Source organism: Vulpes vulpes, chromosome 1 (assembly GCF_048418805.1).
Source record: "Vulpes vulpes isolate BD-2025 chromosome 1, VulVul3, whole genome shotgun sequence".
NCBI lineage: Eukaryota > Metazoa > Chordata > Mammalia > Carnivora > Canidae > Vulpes > Vulpes vulpes.
The window spans coordinates 143228339-143250319 of record NC_132780.1 but is presented as its reverse complement, the minus strand read 5'-3'; the positions used below and the strand labels follow the sequence as shown (position 1 = coordinate 143250319).

The 21981-nt window shown below is 41.2% G+C and overlaps 1 long non-coding RNA gene across 1 annotated transcript; it reads left to right on the top strand.

Annotated features, from left to right (window-relative positions):
• Window positions 1-5926: 5926 nt before the first annotated feature.
• Window positions 5927-21575, top strand: LOC112914218 (uncharacterized). The gene is made up of 3 exons (XR_003233806.2): window positions 5927-6028; window positions 20541-20665; window positions 21372-21575. It is a non-coding gene; the product is annotated as an uncharacterized lncRNA (long non-coding RNA).
• Window positions 21576-21981: the final 406 nt, after the last annotated feature.

Genomic DNA, 21981 nt, shown 5'->3' with positions numbered 1-21981 from the left:
CTTCTCTTTATCTTTGTAGTAAAAGCCAAGCTATTCCAGGGCCTCAAGTCTTCAGTCAGCTCGGTTGGCATGGAAGGGAGGCACATATTTGGTGAGGACCAACCAAGCTTTCTTCTGAGAAGGTTTCCCCTCCCCTTGTCCCAAATCAGTTGGTTCAACAGCCACCAGGAAGATCATATATCATGTATGATTTAGAGATCTGGAAATGGAAACCATCTATACTGGAGTGTGAAGCTGAGACCATACATCACTTGCCTGTGGACAGCATCCAAGGAACACGGAACTAGAAGACAAAATATGTTGGCTGAAGTTGCTAAGGAAACTCACCTACCTCAGGAAGGATTTTCCTTGCTGTGTGCTTACTCGGGAAAGTCAGTCAAGTCATGGTTGGGTAAAAGTTCGCCTTGGGAAAAGTGGCCAGTTTCTTTAGCAGTGTCTCTATTACTCCCTCACAGAAGAATGTGGGAATCCATTGGTTTGCTGAGAGACAAAGAGAGTGTGATGCCCCCATTTTCAGTACCAACACTTGACACTGGGTTTTGGCCAGTACACTATGTTCACTTCCATCTTTCTTCTACTGTCCATGAAGTGGTCACTTTACTTCCATGGCAGATCCTATTGGTTGCTTTTCCCAAACTATGACACTATATTTTGTCCTTGCTGACAGAGGTTTGTAAAGGCTAAAAATGCCAGACATTTATTTTCCAGCATCCTTGAAGGTAGAATTTAGTCCTTAGGACCCAAAGGGAAATCTGAGTGGGTTTTCTGGGAAGGATTTCTCTCTGGAAAAGGAAACCTATGAAAAGAAATACTCCTTTGCATCCCCTATATTAGTTTTCAGTGGCTGCTGTAACAAATGACCACAAACTTGGTGGTTTAAAACAACAGAAATGTATTCTTTCATAGTTCTGGAGGACAGAAGTCCAAAATCAGTATCATGGGTCAAAAGCAAGGTGTCATGGTGGCAGGGGACAGGGTGGAGTTCCCAGTCTAAGACTCTCTTGAGAACGTTGGCCAAACCCTCCATTCCTCAGTTGCAAATAGTCCATTTCACTGTGGCCACGAATGACACTGTCCCATCTTACCCAGTCCCAGGTATCACTCCAAAGCCAGTGAACGTGTGCACTTTGACCCAGAAAACTCCTGCAAGAATTCCGTTTCACGCCGGGACACCTGCACCCCGATGTTTCTAGCAGCAATGGCCACAATAGCCAAACTGTGGAAGGAGCCTCGGTGTCCATGGAAAGATGAATGGATAAAGAAGATGTGGTTTATGTATACAATGGAATATTACTCAGCCATTAGAAACGACAAATACCCACCATTTGCTTCAACGTGGATGGAACTGGAGGGTATTATGCTGAGTGAAATAAGTCAATGGGAGAAAGACAAACATTATATGGTCTCATTCATTTGGGGAACATAAATAATAGTGAAAGGGAATAGAAGGGGAGGGAGAAGAAATGGGTAGGAAATATCAGAAAGGGAGACAGAACATGAAGACTCCTAACTCTGGGAAATGAACTAGGGGTGGTGGAAGGGGAGGAGGGCAGGGGGGTGGGGGTGAATGGGTGACGGGCACTGAGGGGGGCACTTGACGGGATGAGCACTGGGTTTTATTCTGTATGTTGGCAAATTGAACACCAATAAAAAATAAATTTATTATTAAAAAAAGAAGCAAGGTGTCTGTATGGTGACATACCCTTTAGAGGCTCTAGAGGAGCATACGTTTTTTGCTCTCTCAGCCTCTGGTGGCTGTTGGCATTCCTTTGTGTGGCTGTGCCATTCCAGTCTCTGCTTCTGTAGTCACATTGCCTTCTCTTCTTCTGGGTGATGTCAATTCTCCACCTGCTTTCTTCTTATAGGGACACCTGAGATGGTATTCAGGGCCCCCTCAGATAATCGGGAAAGATCTCCCCAACTCAAAGTCCTTTTTTTTGCCATATAAAAATTACATGCACAGGTTCCAGGGATTAGGGATTAAATGAAGATATTTTCTAGAGGGCCATCATTCAGCCTAACACATTCCCTGTGGAAATGCAAGAAGGATGAGATATCTGGAGCTATGGATGCCAACTAATGATCACAGAAGTACAGGCCTGAGGAGCCAGAGCAGAAAGAAGGAAAGCACCTGGGTGCCTGACCTGGTTATGCTCCTGACATAGCCAAACCTGGAATCATCTCTCCTGGGCTTACATTTAACTGAGATAACAAATCCCACTGTTGGAGCTACTTGGATCTGAGAGTAATGTTATCTGCAGCTTAGTTTCTAATGGACACAGTTATTGACTTTCTTTCTATCTACGAAGATGATAAGGAAAAAGATGATGGGCTAAATGTTGGCTAACAGACCCATGAAAAGAGGCTCAATGTCACTCATCATCAGGGAAATACAAATCAAAACCATGATGATTTATCACCTCACACCAGTAGGAATGGCTAAAATTATCAACACAAGAAACAACAGGTGTTAGTGAGGATGTGGAGAAAAAAGAACACTCATGCACTGTTGGTGGGAATGCAAACTGGCACAGCCACCCTGGATAACTGTATGGAGGTTCCTCAAAAAGTTAAAAATAGAATTGCCCTGGGACACCTGGGTGGTTTGGTTGGTTAAGCATCTGCCTTCAACTCGGGTCATGGTCCCAGCGGAAGGCAGAGATTAACTCCCATGGGGCTCCCTGCTCAATTGGGAGCCTGCTTCTCCTTCTCCCTATGCCTGCTCTTCCCCCTACTTGTGCTCTCTCTCTCTTTCTCTGTCAAATAAATAAAATCTCAAAAAAATAAAAATATAACTGCTCTATGACCTAGCAACTTCAATATTATGTATTTACCCAAAGGATACAGAAAATACAGATTCAAAGGGACACATGGCACCCCAATGTTTCTAACAGCATTATCAACAATAGCCAAACTATGGAGAGAGTCCAAATGTTCATCAACTGATAAAGAAGATGTGATACACACACACACACACACACACACACACACACACAGTGGAATATTACTCAGTCATCCAAAGGAATAGAATCTTGACATTTGCAACGACATAGATGGAGCTAGAGTGTATTATGCTAAGTGAAACAAGTCAGTTAAAGAAAGACAAATACCATATGATCTCACTCCTATATGGAATTTAAGAAAGAAAACAGATGAACATATGGGAAGGGGAAAAGAAAAAAAGGAGAGAGGGAAGCAAGCCATAAGAGACTTTTAATGACAGAGAGTAAACTGAGGGGTGATGGAGGGAGCTGGGTGGAGGATGGGCTAGATGGGTGATAGGTATTAAAGAGGACATTTGTTATGATGAGCACTGGATGTTGTATGTGAGTGATGAACCAGTAAATTCTACTCATGAAACCAATATTGCACTGTATGTTAACCAACTAAAATTTAAATTCAAAAAAATGATGATAAGCTAAAGATAAAGGAGTCACTTTTGCCATTATTCTTATAAAAGATTTTGTGATTCACATAATCTTTTGATGTTCTTCCTTTTTATAATATTCTTTTTTTTTCTTTTTATAATATTCTAATTGCTTTTATGCATCTGTATTATCACCCTCACAAAACAGAGAACATTATAGGAACAGGGATGCTAAATCATTTGACTCTTACCTGTGACACACTGCTGGAACTTATTAAGGAAAGGAAATACTTATTATCAGCTATTCAATCAATTTGAATATTAGGTTCTTCAGTAGGATTGATTATATTTGGATTATCTGTAGATTTCCAATGCAAGTTATAATATCTTAGTTTCCTATAAGAATTAATAACTACACTGTCTTCACATTTCATATGCAGTATATAGTTTCCATTTTTTTCTTGAGGGTTCATATTGCTCCAAGTATTATGCCAGGTAAAGAACATTCCCTGTTTCTGTCTCTGTCTCTGTCTCTGTATCTCTGTCTCTCTCATTCACATACACATTTCTTATTTAATTCTCATAACATTCTTCTAAAAAATAATTTCCAGCTTACAAATGAAGAAACTGAAGGGCCAGTTGGCTAAATAACTCACCCAGAATCACAAAGCTAGTAAGGACCAGAGCCTAGATTCAAACCAACATCTGACTGATTCCAAATACTATGAGCTCTCTCTTATGTGCTGCGTCCCCACATTCTATATTATTTCCATAAAGTGATCCAAGATTTTTCTCACAAAGATTTGGGAGAAGAGGATTTAAGGAAAAGAAAATATCAATACATACATACATACCAATTGGGTTGATTTCCCTAGTCCACACTTCATGCCTGGATTAATAAGAAAAGTGGGAAAGACACTGTGAGAAGAACAAAGAAAATTGGGGAAAAGCAGAAAAAGAAATAGGAAGAAGGTCTCAGCTCTTTGGAGACCTGCCCTCTTTAAAATGATAACCATGGGAACTCTGGCCACCTACTTTAGTGAAATCACCAGTTTCTAACTGCAACAATTTATTTGTAACTGAACATGCCTCAGTCACCAGCATTTCAGAACTAAGGTTGAATTTGCCCCTTAAAGTCACCATAGAAATGTCATTGCCTAAGACCAAGCAATGCAGTCATCCAGTCATCCAAAGGACCAGGATTTTCCCCTGTGATAAAGTTTAAAGAGATAGCAGGAAATAAGAACACAATCCTGCCTATTCAAAACACATATATTGGGCAGCCCCGGTGGCTCAGCAGTTTAGCACCTGCCTTCAGCCCAGGGTGTGATCCTGGAGACCCGGGATCAAGTTCTACGTCAGGCTCCCTGCATGGAGCCTGCTTCTCCCTCTGCCTGTGTCTCTCACTCTCTCTCTGTGTCTGTCATGAATAAATAAATAAAATCTTTTTTAAAAAAGATATATATTACATATACGATAGGGTTTTATATTTATATATAAGTAACTGCATATAATTGTGTATATATTTATATATTTCCCAAGACATATTATTAACTGATAAAAAGAATAATGGATACAACATAAATGCCACTTATGTTAAAAAAAAAAAAAAGAACAAACCAACAAGTCTAGAGTATTCTTATTTTAACTTTCCTTATTCTATCTTGGAAATTTCCAGGATTTGAAAATTCCAATAAAATTCAACAACCTAATCCCAACTCCAAGCATTCCTTTTCTTTCACATTTACCACTTCCACAGTTTTTAAACACAACCATGGTATCTGGTAAGTGTATCATTAATGACCCCAACTCTCCAAAAACACTAAACAAGATGGAAATTAACTATTTAAAAATTGTAGAAATCTCTTTGTCTAGAGATTCTGACTGTTTCAGCAACTTCTTAACAGCCAAGATAAGTAAACATCTTATTCATGGGTCAACATGACATAACTGTTTTACTCCAGAAAACCTTTTTCAAGAAAATTGTTAACCAATAAATAACTTGATTGTTTGTGTCAGGAAATCCTTGCAAGTACATGTGACCAGAAAGCATTTCCTTAAATGGAGAAGCAGTTCTCCTATCAAAACAATGGGATACTCACCTGGGCAGACAGCAGGGCACTTACCTAGACTCACTTCCAGACCCATGCTTTGTTACATCCACCAATCCAAAATATATGATGTCATAAATTTTATCCAATTCTCAATCAGTTTTCTGCCTTGAAAAAACCCCCTCAACCCCCACTTGACCGCAAGGAACAAAACCCAACAAGTAACTTCTCTGACCACCCCTCTGGGGCACATTAAGACTCTGTTAAAGTGGAGTTCTACTTCACTGCAGTGAGGTCTAATAAACTTAGCTTTGTTTGATCGATAGGTTTTCTAGTGGTCTTTTGGGAATTTGGCAGTCAACACCTCTACCAGTCTGTGCATTACATTTGTTTCCTTAAATAGGATTCATTAAGTTCCAAACTCTGGTCTGGTCCATATGGGGGGTACAATTATAGGTGAGGGAATCACAAAGGATTTCTTGTTCTCATCTGGTATTTTCCTTTTCAGCTTCCCAGAAGCCACCCTGCGGTTTCCTGCTCCCATCTATCTCAAAGAGAGGCTCTTCCCACTACAGGGAATTATCGGGAGGCTAGAGAACTGCTCCTCCAGGTAGCTACGCTGGGAGTCCTGTTTGCTTTTGTATTCCTAATGCCTGGCATAATACCTATTTTCTAGTTCTGATGTGCAGTTGAGGCTCTGACTCTGAGCATGACAGGAGACAAGTACCCCTCCTTTCTAAAGGCACTAGGCCCACTACTCATGGGCCCTGGTTACAAATAGCACAACTAGGCCTGTAACCTCTATCCCATCACCCACCTCCAATCTACAAAAGAGAAGACTGTCTGAAAGTGGGCTTGGGGAGCACCATCACCGTAGAGTTGTGAGCCTATTAAGTGTGGCTCTTGCATTTCCTTCCCTGCCCCACCTTGGTTTTTAAATCACTTTATATTGGGACCCATCATTGAAAATATATTTTCAATGACCCTGGCTACAGCAGTATTTTTCTACATATGCCTCCTGAGGCAAGAGAAACAAAAGCAAAAATGAACTATTGGGACCATCAAAATAAAAAGCTTCTGCACAGAAAAGGAAACAATCACAAAACTAAAAGACAACCTGTTGAATGGGAGAAGATATTTGCAAATAGCATATCCAATAAGGGGTTAGTATCCAAAATATATAAAGAACTGATAGAGGGCAGCCCAGGTGGCTCAGTGGTTTGGCGCCTGTCTTCGGCCCAGGGCATGATCCTGGAGACCGTGGATTGAGTCCCATGTCGGGCTCCCTGCATGGAGCCTGCTTCTCCCTCTGCCTCTCTCTCTCTCTCTCTCTCTCTGTCTCTCATGAATAAATAAAAATGAAATCTTAAAAAAAAAAGAACTGATACAACTCAACACCCAAAAGACAAATAATTCAATGAAAAAATGGGCCGAAGTCATGAACAGATATTTCTCCACAGAAGACATACAGATGGTCAACAGGCACATGAAAAGATACTCAATATCATTCATTATCAGAGAAATGCAAATCAAAACCACAATGAGATATCACCTCACACCTGTTATAATGGCTAAAATCAAAAACACAAGTAACAATAAGGACTGGTGAGGATATAGAGAAAAAGTAGCCCTCATGCACTGTCGGTGGGAAAGTAAGCTGGTGTAGCCACTGTGGAAAACAGTATGGAGTTTCCTCAAAAAATTAAAAATAGAATTACCATATGATTCAATAATTGCATTACTGGATATTTACCCAAAGGATATGAAAACACTAACTCAAAGAGATGTATGCACCCCTATTATTATTGCAGCATTTTTTATAATAGCCAAAATATGGAAGCAACCCAAGTATACATCGACTGATGAATGGATAAAGATGAGATAGATAGATAGATAGATGATAGATAGATAGATAGATAAAATTCATTCATTTGTGGAATTAAAGAAAAACGAGACAAACAAAAAATAGACTCTTATATAGTGAGAACAAATTAATGGTTACCAGAAGGGAAAGTGAGTGGGGAATGAGTGAAATAAGTGAAGGAAATTAAGAGTACATTTACCGTGATGAGCACTGAGTAAGGTGTAGAATTGCTGAATCACTATATTGTATACCTAAAACTAGTTTAACACTATGTTAACTATATTAGAAGTAAGAAAACCAAATAAATTTGTAAAAATAAAATACATTTGACATTAAGACTCAATGCATGAATACATATATGTGTGTTTGGGTGTGTATAAACTGAAATAGAGTTTTTACAAAATAATACCTGTCCATGTTACATGTGATAACATTCTAATATTTTCTATTCTGATTCATTGTATTTGATTTTATTATTTCTAAAATGTAGCTGCCAACCACGAAATGAATTTGATAACCAAAGAACCACAAAACTCGGGTTGAAAAGCAGTCTTGGAGATACATCTGTAGAAATTGAGGTGCCTAATGAAATGGTGGCCAGCACCTCAGTCCCAGCTGGGTGTTGAGAATCTCAGCTTTGACTTTGGAATCTCCCCCCAAAGAATTCATGGAGCCAAAGTGAGTCAGGCTGAATTGCTTCAGGGCTCGCTCATGGGTCACAACCCATGGAACAGAAAACAATAACAAACCCAGGTTGTTTCTTAGACTTCATTTGGACACTATTAGGGCTTTTAGATAGGGATGAGAGAAACAAGATCCATCCAACCTCTCTCTGGCATAGCCAGTTAATCCTTGAGACACAATTTCTCACAATGTTCTCTTCTTCTCTCTCCTTTCTTCTGTGGATGGTGATCCTAGAATCCAGGGTGTGCACATAAAAAGAAAATTTGTCCGAAGTCTCCTGGTAACTGGAGAAGAAATGGCTCTCTCAATCCCCAGTTGAGGACAGTAACAACAAAGGCTCTGTTGAGAAGAAATATTCTTTGCTTGGGAAGAAGTGGCTCCATTCTAAGGCCTGGCTAGCCACTGCGTGATTTTTCCTGGGTATGTGCATGTATGTGAATGTACACAGCTTTTATTATTATCTTCCAGAAAAGAAAGACCTTTCTCTATATTGAGAAACCACAGGGTAGAAATTGCTTAAAATTCTAAAAGCCCTACTAATTAGAGTGAAGCAATATTGTAAGCACATCCTCTGACTTCTGGTGTGAAAAATAGCTGTATATGTAAAAATCAGAAAACTTTCTTTATTCTATAATGAAACTATATAGGGAAGCTTTTTTCCCCATTTCTTCAGAGACAGAAGATGCTAATGACCCGTTTCCAAACCAACTCGAACCCCTCCCACTGATATAGAATGCCACATTTAGAGTCAGACATTAACAGAAGTTGTAAAATCTCATTTTTATAAAGATCGAAAAGACTGTTAGCTCACACTGAATGACTTAAGCCAGAAAGTCAGGACTGGATAAGAGAAATGAAATATGTTAACTGTTCCTCCATTTGGCAAATCCGACCTTGCTCAAGCAAGAGCATTTTGACTCAGAAATCAAGTTTACTTATGGAGAAAGAAGTTACCCAGAGAACATAAGCATGAAAAACCCTGAAGGGATATTTGCATACATTTGGCTCAGAAAATACCACAGGATCCAAACCCTCACAGGGAGCATCAGTGAACTGTCCCTCCCTGCTGCCCCACACACACCCCCGCTGGTCACATACTTTATGGCTCCTTCATTCCCTCAAGGCCACCAACCACATTTCCCTTAGGCTGGGGACTGGTGGGTGCTGGGGACAGGAGAGAACACTATGTAACTCTCCCCAGATTAATGCCCCAAGAGCAGTTCTGTGACTTCCTTCGCAATGCTGATAGTGTCTGGGAAGGCAAGTGACAAACACAAAAATAGAACCACCCAGAAAGGAAGAGGGAGCACACAAGGGCCCTCACACAGCTGCCAGGAAAACATTCTCTCCAGTAGCCACTTCCCACAACCCTGACGAAGTTCAGCTCTCTGCTAAGGTAGAGGAAATAATATTTTTTTTGAAAAAACGTAACGACGGGACGCCTGGGTGGCTCAGTGGTTGAGCATCTGTCTTTGGCCCAGGGCGTGATCCTGGAGTCCCAGATCGAGTCCCACGTTGGGCTCCCTGCGTGGAGCCTGCTTCTTCCTCTGCCTGTGTCTCTGTCTCTCTATGTCTCTCATGAATAAATAAATAAAATCTTTAAAAAAATAATAAAAATATAATAAATAAATAAATAAAACGTAACGAATATATCCCTTTATTATTTAACCTTATGATGGCACTAGGAAAAAAGCAAGAAAAAGATCAGGGAAATGTCTCCATTCTACAGATAAAGAAACCAACCAGAGAAGTAGAGATTTTCCTAATGTTACTCAGTCTAGTAAGTGGCCGAGCTGAGACTCAAGCCAGGTATAACACCAAGGTCAATGTTCTCTCCTAGGGCTTCTTGAGTGAAGAGGGGGCAGATGGACTCTATGGGACAGGAGTAATAAGGTAAAATGTGTGGTGAAGCTTTGAGTGGCCTGCCCTTGAGACCTAGATCCTAGATGTCAGCTCAGCATCCCTTTTGGGATAGAGTTTCTGAGATTCTAGAAAATATTTCATTTTGGGAAAGAGGAATTTACATTAACTCCACCTTGCATTTTATTAAACATATTTACCTGTAAAACTCTATTTGGGGGAAAAAAACTCTATTTTGGATGAAATAATTTGTCAGACAATTTTGGAATGAAGCGATTTAATCCTGAAGGAATGTATGGTTTTTGTGTTTTCTTTCTTTCTTTTTTTTATTTTTTATTTTTTATTTTGAGGGAGAATGTGTAGTTCATTTTAATTCTTTCACGGGTCCTGTGAATTAATTTTAAAGATATGCTTTATTTATTTTTTAATTATTTATTTATTCATGAGAGACACAGAGAGAGGGGCAGAGACACAGGCAGAGGGAGAAGCAGGCTCCACGCAGGGAGCTCCACGTGGGACTCCATCCCCGGTCTCCAGGATCACGCTCTGGGCTGAAGGCGGCGCTAAACCACTGAGCTACCTGGGATGCCCTAAAGATATGATTTAAAACAGAGAAACACCAGACACACATCCCACATTATTCTCAAAGTTTTTCTAATGCAGAGTATTTCTTTTTTTTTTTTTTTAAGATTTTATTTATTTGTTCATGAGAGACACAGAGAGAGAGGCAGAGACATAGGCAGAGAGAGAAGCAGCCTCCCTGCGGAGAGCCCGATGCGGGACTCGACCTCAGTACCCCAGGATCATGTCATGACCCAAAGGCAGATGCTCAACCACTGAGCCCCCTGGCGCTCTCTAATGTGCCACTGAGCCCCCCAGGCGCTCTCTAATGCAGAGTATTTCAATACCAGAGTAGGTCTTGGACATTCTGCTTCATGGTTTAGACTTCAGAAATATTGAGCGGAGTGCTACATGGTCGGTGTTGGGCACACACTGGTGTCTGCTGTCAAAAACCCCACTGACAAGAGGAGGAGCCCAAGACGGAAACGGCCTGACAGTGTAAGACAGGCTAGTTCAGAGCACATGTGATGGAAAGCAACGGATTTGTGTGGGCCCAGCATCTGCGCTCCTGGTTCTTGCCCTTTAGGCAAGATCCCAACCTTGCTAAGTCCATTTCCTCGTTTATAGAAGCAAGTAACAATATGTCAACTGAGAAAAGGAGGCAACACTAAAAGAGAACAAAAGCCCTTATTTGGGGTGTCAGAATTGCAATTGGAGGAGCACAAATTCTGGAGTCACCAGAGAAGTGTCCTGCTCAGGCAGGTAAAGTAGAGGAGCTTTTATGAGAAAGCAAGAAGGGGTAGCTACATGACGTAGATAATGAAGAGAAGAAAAAACCTGCTAATCTGGTGCTGAGCAGATGAGCCACTTCTGATTACGGTCTTACTGGCTATTTTATTGGTGCTGTCAACCGAAACAGTCCCTGGTAGGTATTGATTAACTTTACTGTCTCATCTGATCTGAATGCCAGCTGCTCTGTTGCAACTTCCCGAGCACCTGCTTGTAAAACAGTTGGCACCTTGGGCGCAGCTCAGGAGTTCATTAGTTGGAAAGGAAACTGGAGTTCCAAAATGGAATCTCTTTGTGTCCCCAGACTTCACACATCCCACAAATAAGTCCTTCCACATAGGTTTCTTGTGAGGATTAATAAGCAAATAGGCGTAAGAACTGGTGTCTCCTAGAACATAGTAAGATCTCGGGAGGTGTCTGTAATCACTAGCGTTAGCATCAGTGAATCACCGAGCACCGGCCTGAGCACTAAGCCTTGACAGATGAGAAGCAGGAAAGCCCTCCCCAGATATGGGACAGTAGAGCAAAAAGTGGCAACCTGATGAGCAGCGGTTCTCAAGCAGAGGGCCAGATGTTGCCCACTCCTCTGCCCCCCAGGGGACATTTAGCCATTCTGGAGACATTTCTGGCTCTCCTGAGGAGGGGTGGATGCTAATGGCATCTAGTGAGCAGGGAGTTGCTAACATGCTACAATGCACAGGGCAGCTCCGCAGTAACACAATTGTCCAGTCCCAAAATGTCTGTAGTGTGAGGTTGAGAAATCCTGGTTTAAAGCATAGGTTCTGTAGCCAGAATGCCCGGGTTTTGTAGGGGAGGAAATGCTTTTTCCTCTGTTCTCAGGTTTAATGACGGGCCTGCCAATGAAGCTGGTAACAGGTAATTCTAACAGGACAAAATGGTATATTGGTTTGCACCCGGGGGCCTACAGACGGCATCCCTGGCTCATTAAATAATTCAAGTTCAAGGCTTATATAGCTAACTTAGTAGAGGAGAGGGAGAAGGGAGAGAGGCTTCCATGGGAAGAGCAGATAGGTTCCTTTAGGAAAGACGAATGGATTTTAGAAGAATAGGAGACGAAGTTCAGGAGAGTCAGTGGTCTTTCTATCTTCTTCAGGACTGTACTTCTCCACCAGAGGGGATTTATGGCAGGTTTACTCTTGGTCGCTCTCTTGGGAGTAGAAGTTGTGCCTAAGGTGGAACTTAAGGCAGTCCTCACACAGAAGTTTCCACCTTGGGTTGGATAAGGGAAACTCTGAGAAGGCTTCTTTCTATGTCTGTTGAATTTCAAATGTCTTCAGCTTAAAATCTGTACCAACTTTGAGGTTCCAAGTGCGCCTCCACAGTATGAATTCTGGTGCTGCCACTTACTAGCTGGATAACTTTCGGCAAGTCACTGAACCTTTCTGTGTCTAATTTACCTCATTTGTAATGGAGCACTTAAGAAAACTTACTGAGTTCACATTGATACCTAGCTAGAATACAGTAAGCAGTATATTTTAATATGTATGTGAGTCCTAAAGCATATTTTCCCCTAAATCAGGAGTAATCACCTGCTGACACCCACTCTTTCTAAGTCCTATATAGCTTCCAGGAAGATCACTCTGAGTTTCATGAATTTCTAGTTATTATTTCTTTTGGACTCTGTATCTCAGTTTCAGACTGGCTTACTTGGCTCAATCCAGTATGATCTAAAATTCATATACAAGTTGTGCAACATAGAAGCATGGCCCATCCTGGGATGCTCCTGGAGAAAGGGTGGGAGGGGCAGGAAAGAGGCAGAGCCAGGGAGGACCATCACTAGCAATCTCTTCTGTGACTTTGGCTTTTTCTATTTTTATGGGGTTTTTTTCCAATCTTTCCTTTCTATTCAAGATTTATATCTCTAACACCCTCAATATGATCCTCTGCTATTTTTCTTAAGAGATGTTATGATAAAGTATTTATAGCTTCTCTCTGTTTAAGGGAATTTTAGAATAACAACCTGTGCTCAGATTGTTCAAGAATAGATGAGAAGTCAGATTCTTGAATTTCTTCATGATTTAAAGAAATACTGTAAAATTCAGTCTCTTGAATGAGCAAGAGGGTAGCTGGATCACAACCAGGAATTTTTTTTTTTAAGATTTATGTATTGATTTTAGAGAAAGAGAGGAAGAGAAGGGACAGAGGAAGAAGGAGAATCTCAAGCAGACTCCCTGATGTGGCGCTCGATCTCACGACACTGAGATCATGACCTGAGCTGAAACCAAGAGTCAAACACTTTAACTGATAAGCCATCCAAGCACCCTGAAAAGTGAACTTAGTCCGGAGCATGGAGCATGCTGTAAGCAGGACGATGCTTCTTTTCTTCAAACTCTTCTGCACTCTTTTCTTCCACCGGCCTTGTGATTGTGAAAGCCTGTCCTCAAGCTGTATGCTTGTAGAAATTTCATCTGCACTCCTCTTAAGACTTTTCAAATGTAACCGAGAACCCAGTGAGGGCTTTGAAACTTGAACCCATTTAAGGACACAGTCACCCCTCTTCCTGAAGACATCCTTCTTCTGGATCATTTCACTGTCTCATTCCTCATTTGTTTTGGCCCTCAGGCCAGAGAAACTCTAAAGCATCAACACCATCTGAAGGGTCAACCAAACCTGGAAATTCCATGAGGAAATTCAAAATAGGATAAGGGAAGGACCCAGCTCCACAATGCCTTGATGTCTTGGTGTCTCCACAGTGTCAATCAATGTGTTGATGAGACACAGCACAAGATGCTTATTTAGGTTCTTCAAACAGCCGATCCAAGAAGAGGCATCAAGATATTAGCAAAAAATACTTTCTCTCTTGCTCAGAACATCCTCCAAAAAGTTGAGGTCAATGAATTTACTTCCTCATGTCAAGGAGAAGGTTACATTCCTGTTTTGTTTTTTGTTTTACTGCATCAGAACAGTAAATAGAGAAATGTAACTTGGCCAGTCTCTACTTACTCCTGGTCTGGTATTACCCATAGGGTTTCCTGTATTTTACTGAGCCAGTGATAGCATGGGCTAGCTCTTTTTTTAAGTAGGAATGTGTGGAGCAGCCCGGGTGGCTCAGCGGTTGAGCATGGCCTTCAGCCCAGGGCCTGATCCTGGAGATCCGGGATGGAGTCTCACATCGGGCTCCCTGCATGGAGCCTGCTTCTCCCTCTGCCTGTGTTTCTGACTCTCTTTCTCTCTGTGTCTCCCATGAATAAATAAATAAATAAATAAATAAATAAATAAATAAATAAATCTTAAAAAAATAAAAGTACCAATGTGTGAGCACCACTGACCTCCTGATTTCGTTTCTACCTTCCTCCAGGCATGTAGCCCTCTTCTCTCTAACTCCAATGTCACAGGCATTAGATAATGAGTCTAATGTACCAAATCTCAAAATTTCTCAGGGAAATTATGGACAAACAAATAGAAGATATGACAATCCTGAAGTACGGTTGGCCCTGTTTATTTTGTTTTCTGCCCAGTTTTATAAAGAGGAAGATAATTCATCATGTGACTATGAACAGTGCTCCCAGTAGAGTGATACAACCATTAATGTAGAGTGCCAGGGGATTCATCTAACATCATTTATAAAAATTTATATGGCCAGCTCTGGGGTGCAAAACACATCACTGGATGTTCTACACAATAATGCTAGGAAATTAAATGTTATAAAATGCCCTTTGTTATGGCAGAAGGCAAAATTGTTCTTCACAGAGTACACGCAACATAAAGCACATCGTATGAGGGAGAGAGAAGAGCAAATAAAGGACAGAGTATGGAACTAGAGTTCTGGCAGGACTTTGAAGATGACTTGAGTCTCCAGTATTGAACTGTTCTGAGAGAGAGAGAATATTTTATTTTGCTAGTCCCTCTACTAGAAAAGGGACTATGTATGCAAATCAAGGCAATTCCCAAAAGGATATTCTTTGCTTCAGCTTTTGGCAGTTTGTCCTGTTTATCCTCATTGGCTTTTCCAGGACCTCATAGATTTGAACACCACCCTGGCTGGTGCAGGACACAAAGAGATGTATCCAGAGTGCACAGTTGGTGGGGAGGACAGTGGTGAAATGGAGTTGCCTGGAAATAAAGTCACTGGGGTTGGGGGAGTAAGAAGTCAGTGTTGCTGTGTCAGTTTTGCCACATGAGTGCCTGACCCAGAGAACCAAGATGATAGTGGAAATATGCCTCTAAATAACAACAAAGACCACCTAAAGTTCAGCAAAGGGTCATTGGAAAACCAGGAATAGAAATACTATGAATATCAGGATCCTTCTATACAGATAGTTTTCTAAACTGCTATTCTCTTTTGTCATAAGAATTTCCCCTAATTATTCTTCAAAAATATGTTTTTAATGACTGAATAGTAGCCATCATATGAAAATATGAAAATATTCTCAATTATTTCTTTTTATGAGATACTTGGGTGCTTTCTCACTGGGTAGTATCAGTACTAAGATTTGGGTGAATATCATCATGCCAAAATCTTTGTCCCCATCTCTGACAGGATAAATTCATTTTCAAAAATATTTTATTTATTTATTTATTTTAAAGAGAGAGCACACCACACATGTGAGAGTGAGCAGGGGGCAGGGAGTGAGAGAATCTCAAGTAGACACCCTGCTGAGCAAAGAGTCCAATGCAGGGCTCGATCCCACAACCCTGAGATCATGAGCTGAATCCAAGAGTCAGGCCACTTAACTGACTGAGGCACCCAGGTGCCCTTACAGGACAAATTTTTAAAAAATAGACTTACTCGGGCAGAATTTATATTTGTCCTTAAATTATTTAATTATGACAACAAGGACTATGGGCAAAAATTGATACTGCAAAAAACACAGCTGACTCTTGATAAGCCTACGAATCACCTAGCAGAAGCAGAAATGTTAGACAAAAATAGCAGCCAACAAGGTTTACAATCCCATGGGATAGCCATGGGGTAGCAGTCAATATGATTTGCAGAAGGAAGTAAGAATGTAGGCCATTCTGGTGAGTCAGTTAGGTGTAAATAGATGAAAGAATTTTTGCTGCTTTATGTTTATAACCCTGGCAAGTTACTTAGGCTCTCTAAATTTCAGTTTGCTCATTTTGAAACTTGGGGGGTATTTACTGCCTTCATAGGTTAGAATACTTAATTTTGTTAAGTTAAATTTTCTTTCAACATTACCTATAGATTTGATGTAATCTTAATCACAATCTAGGCCAGCATTTCTATAAAAATAGACAAGCTGTTCTTTTTTTTTTAATTTTTATTTATTTATGATAGTCACAGAGAGAGAGAGAGAGAGAGAGAGGCAGAGACATAGGCAGAGGGAGAAGCAGGCTCCATGCCCCGGGAGCCCGACGTGGGATTCGATCCCGGGTCTCCAGGATCACGCCCTGGGCCAAAGGCAGGCGCTAAACCGCTGCACCACCCAGGGATCCCCTAGACAAGCTGTTCTTAAACTTTATATGCAAAGAAAGGAACTAAAATAGCCCAAACAATTTTGAAAAAGAAGAAAAGGAGTGCCTGGGTGGCTCAGTTGGTTAAACATCTGCCTTTGACTCAGGTCATGATCTCAGGGTCCTGGGATCCAGCCCCCTGCATGGGGTTCCCTGCTCAATGGGGAGTCTGCTTCTCACTCTGTGCCTCCTTCTATGTGTGCTCTCTCTCTCAAATAAATAAATAAATAAATAAAATCAAGAAAGAAAAAGAAGAACAATGTTGGGGGACTCATACTATCAATATCTAGTATTGGTGTAAGGATTGACAGACAGATCGATGGGCCAGAATGGAGTGTCCAGAAATACATATGTATATGGTAATGTTTTTGACAAAGGAATCCAAGAACTTCAAAGTCAAAGGGAATACTTTTCAACAAATGGTACTGGAACAAGTGGATATCCACATTGGAAAAAAAAATAAATACCAAAACAGAGGACTAAACTCTAACCCTCACAGTGTGTTCTCTGAGAGGCCACTGTGCCGTTCAATTGTCCAGCCACTTCTGGCTGAAGGGATATATGGTGAAACCAGTGGATCCTGTGACCTCTGCTATACTTCCTTTGCAGTAAAATGTTGCAGGATACCATTCAGATGCCTTTTGATGGAGATATCGATCTGTAACTAGTAAAGATATAAATTCTGGTAAGGACAAACTGCTGCTGTTTTCCTCATTTGAGGGCTTAGCATTTATCTCTGGTGCTGATGTTTAGCAGTGGCTGGATGAAACTTGGGGAGCTGAATTCCATTTGATTAGATGCCAAGGTTTTCAAAGCCCTACTCTACCTTCTATTTCAATATAAAGTGACCATCCTTAACCCAATGTCATTTGCATTCTAAAGACAGCTCCTCTCTGGGTGACCAGTCCAGTCCTGTTCACTTACCCTCTTACAATGTCTTTGTGCTGGCTGCTGAAGAAGAGATTGTGAGAACTCTTTGTTTCTGTATCGCCTGATAAGGGAATTGAGTTATTCAACAGGCTAGCAAAATACTAAATCCTTGTTCCATAGATGCAGGCCTGGGCCCTGGCACCCCTCTACTTCCCCTCAGATTCATACCACTGAAGACCTCCAGGCTGAGCAGGAAATCCAGAACCTCTAACTCTGATGTGAAGACCACAGACTCCTTGTCAGCAAACACATAGTCTCGGTTCCTACAGAGCTAAGGTCTTGTCAGTCTGAAGATCAAGTCTGTCCTCAGAATATCTCTCACATGTCCACACTTTTGGGGTCTTACTGAGCTGAATTAATAGCCTGGTTCTGCCACTTACTAGTTGCATGATCTTTTTTTTTTTTAAGATTTTATTTATTTATTCATGAGAGACACAGGGAGAGAGAGGCAGAAACACAGTCAGAGGGAGAAGCAGGCTCCACACAGGGAGCCCGATGCGGGACTCGATTCCAGACCCAGGGATCACACTCTGAGCCAAAGGCAGACGCTCAACCGCTGAGACACCCAGGTGTCCCCTAGTTGCATGATCTTAAATGACTTATTCAGCGTTCCCAAGATCTCTTTTCCTGATCTGGCATAGAAAAAGATTCATTGGCCTTTCACAAGACTGTCCTGTTGCTTGGCACAGTGCCTGGTATCTGGTTTCCGCTAAATAATAGATACTGTTATTATAATTTTAGTAATATTGTTATTTACGTCGTTTCATGCTCACTTGCCCTCCAGTGCAGGAGACCTTTATTCCAGCTTTATAACTGTCCTACTGTCCCCAGCTCTTCTGTGTTCCTCCCAGTCCTACATACAGCTGGCAGATGGACTTTGCTGTTTTTTTTAATGAGGCTATAGTGCCCTTCTGGCAACTTTTTAAATGGTCCTCCTACTTTTCTCCTTGCCTTATACACTATCTCCTTTTCTATTGACTTTAAGATTAATAAAAATGTGCAAACTTATGGCATATGCCAATGAAGTCGCTTCCACAAATGACTAGAAAGCACATATCCATTTGTGCTTTCTAGACACAGACATGCCTGTGTCTTCTGACTCACAAGGCTGTGATTTAATGATGGGTTCATATCCTAAAACTGGGGTGGCACTGAAAATACATGGCATGACAACATGTGCCACATAGTACACTAGGAATAGGCTAATAAATGTCACCAAGGAAAAAAATAAGAACAGAAAAGCATATCGATTCTCAGTAAGTGCTCAACAAAAAGCCAAAGTTCTTTACATTTTTCAGGAGAAGAGTCCAAAGAATGGGTTAACCTGAGCCATGGCATGGGAACTGGCAATTCCTGCCAAATGAAAGTTCAAGAAACAATGTTCATTTCAATGTCAATTAAACATTGACATTAGTTAAATGTCAGTGTGCCAGGCCACTGTGCCACCTAGCACCACTAGTGATACAAAAATGATTTTCACTGCTTTGGTCACAATGTGCCCTTCCACAGAAAACTTCAGGCTGCCCCTACTGTCCACAAGGGCAACTCCAAACTGCTAGTTCAGTTTCCAAAGCCTTTTAGCAAGGAGGTCTCTGTTCACTACCCCTGAATATACCTTGGACTTTCTCTTTTTTTTTTTAATTTTTTTTATTATTTATTTATGTAGTCATACAGAGAGAGAGAGAGAGAGGCAGAGACATAGGCAGAGGGAGAAGCAGGCTCCATGCACCGGGAGCCTGACGTGGGATTCGATCCCGGGTCTCCAGGATCGCGCCCTGGGCGAAAGGCAGGCGCCAAACTGCTGCGCCACCCAGGGATCCCTACCTTGGACTTTCTCACCTCATGATTTTGCTTACAGTCTTCTCTGTTCCAACTCTTCCATTGAAATCCTGCCATTCAGGACGTTGCTTGAATACTAGCCTCTTCATGTCCACTACTGCTATGAAGTCCCAATGTCTTCTCCAGTCACAGCTAATTTCTCAGTCCTATGTATTTCTGTATCACTTCTGTTTATTCGTCTCCTATAGAAATTACTATATTTTTCCCTATATTAAAATGTTTAAATATGTAGCTTTGGTTAAGTCACTCATTCCCACTGAAATGGAGAATGGCCATGAGAAGCAAACTCAATGCTGGCAAAGGTGTTCAAAACATACATCAAAAACTATCAAGCACTATACAAAGGTAAAGGAGTCTCATTATTCTATTCATGTCCTGTGAAGGAATATTTGGTTAGTTCCATAGAATGATCATTCTTAGTTACACCACTTGGTTAAAGCAAGTCAACGAGACCTTAAATGGCGGTTGACGCTGAATTTTATACTTTAAGTGGGTGAATTTTATGTTATGTGGATTATAGCTCAATAAAGCTGCTATTTAGAAAATAATAGGTTAAATCTCTGTGTAGATGGGTCAGCAAGTTTACTGTGCCCCATTACTGTGAACACCAGAGCTCACTCTGACCAGTGAACCCAGACATGCATACATCTTTTGTTCTAAGCCAGAATAGATGAGTAAATCAGCAAAAATCCATTCATACTGGAAGGATCCTTCTATGTAGCAGGGTCCCCAGTAGAGAGCAAAGAAGGAAGTAGGCCAGCAGATGGCTCATACCTCCGTGAGGTGGGGATGGAGTCTTTTGTGAAATCAGACAACAGATGACAACAGGTGTAAATGAAAAACGATGAAAGTGACTCGAAGAATAGCAAAGCTCTCAAGGATTTCATATGAGGAAATTCATGAGATGCTGAGTTTTCTGATGAACCAACATTTACTATGAATTTTCTAGACCAAAGGCTATTCCAAAAAGTGAAGGAAAAACCTTAAGCATCTCCATAAGTCAAGTGTCCTTTTGGTCACGTGTGACTTTATACTTTCTTTCAGTGGTCTGCTGCTTTATGATGGTCAAAGAGCAGAGCTTGCCTAAAGCAAGTTATAAGAGATGTCAGCTTTGGGTTGGTACTCCTTACTTTCTTTTTCTCTTTTCACCTTTCTCTAGGTGCTGGACTATTTACTCATCTCTCAAAAGAGAACGCCCAACCTACTAATCCATTCCTCTTGGACTTCCTCTCCAGCAAAGCATGCTACTTTGAGTGATTCGGAGAGACTTAGTTACATAGATGTGTAAGTAAATGGCTAAGAGAGGTGGATCTAACATGGTTCCTGGGAAAAAGAGCCATAAGGCAAAGAGATGAATTTCTCATCATGGCATTGGAGCCATGCAGGAAAGGGGCAGGGTGAAGGCTCCCTCGACTTTCCCCACCCAGCACTCCAAGAAAAGCCATAAAACTATGGAGCAATTGTTGCCTGCTTTGTCTCTTAGTAATGTGTAATACTTATCAAAGACCCTCATGTACCCTCAAATTGCAAAGGATGTCTACATTTACATTTTAAATGTAATTATATCTAGAGTAGAAAGAGATGTCTTTTTGATCTGGGAGTAGGACAATATATTTTAGGCCCTCCCACACTCACAATAAATTGGCAGGATTATAATACCCATGATAAGCCAGTGCTTTTCCAAGTAAACAGTGAGGTTACACTCAAAGTTCTTTGAGGCTTTCTCGGGCAATATTCTTCATGAAGAACGGAAGGCGTGGCTGTGACTACGTGTGTTCACCCCATGCACCACAAATACATGTGCAGTTTTGTATTGAGAATGTGTTGTTCATAATAAGCCTCAAACCAGATACCAAACAGGTGTCCCTCTGCCCAGTCACAGGTGAGGAAAATTTCAGGTGTTTCTAGTTTTTAATGAGTATGAATAAAGCTGCTTCTAAAATTTCCTTATAAGTTTTGAGAGGTCATCTACTCTATTTCTCTTGTCTAGATACCCATGAGCAGGATTCCTGGCTTACGTGACACCTGAATATTTAACTTTATAAGAAACTTCCAAACCATTTTTGAAAGCGGCTACATCACCCCATCAGCAACGTATGGTAGTTGCAGTTCCTCTGCATCCTGGGCAGCACTGGATGCTGTTGGTTTCTTTGATCTGAACCATTTTAATAATTATTCATGAACTTTGATTGAGGCTGAGCTATAAAATGAAACATTCTGAAAAACAATGAAATTAAACATTCTGCTATCTACACATACTGGGTTGATATGTCTCCTCCAAATTTGCATTCTCTTGGAACCTCAGAATCTGAGCTTGTCTGTAAATAGGATCTTGGCAGATGCAATTAGATATATTTAGATGAGGTCCTCCTGGATGGAAGTGGGCCTTGATTTCAGTGGCTGGTGTCGCTATATGAGGCTGTAAGAAGACAGACACACAGAGGAGACCACCACGTGGCCCTGGAAGCAGCGAGTGGAGCTGGATGCCACAAGCCAATGAACACCAGAAGCCACCAGCAGCTGGAAGAGACAAAGGAGGATTCTTAGAGCCCCTGGAGGAACTGTAGCCTTGCCAACATCTTGATGTCAGACTTCTAGTC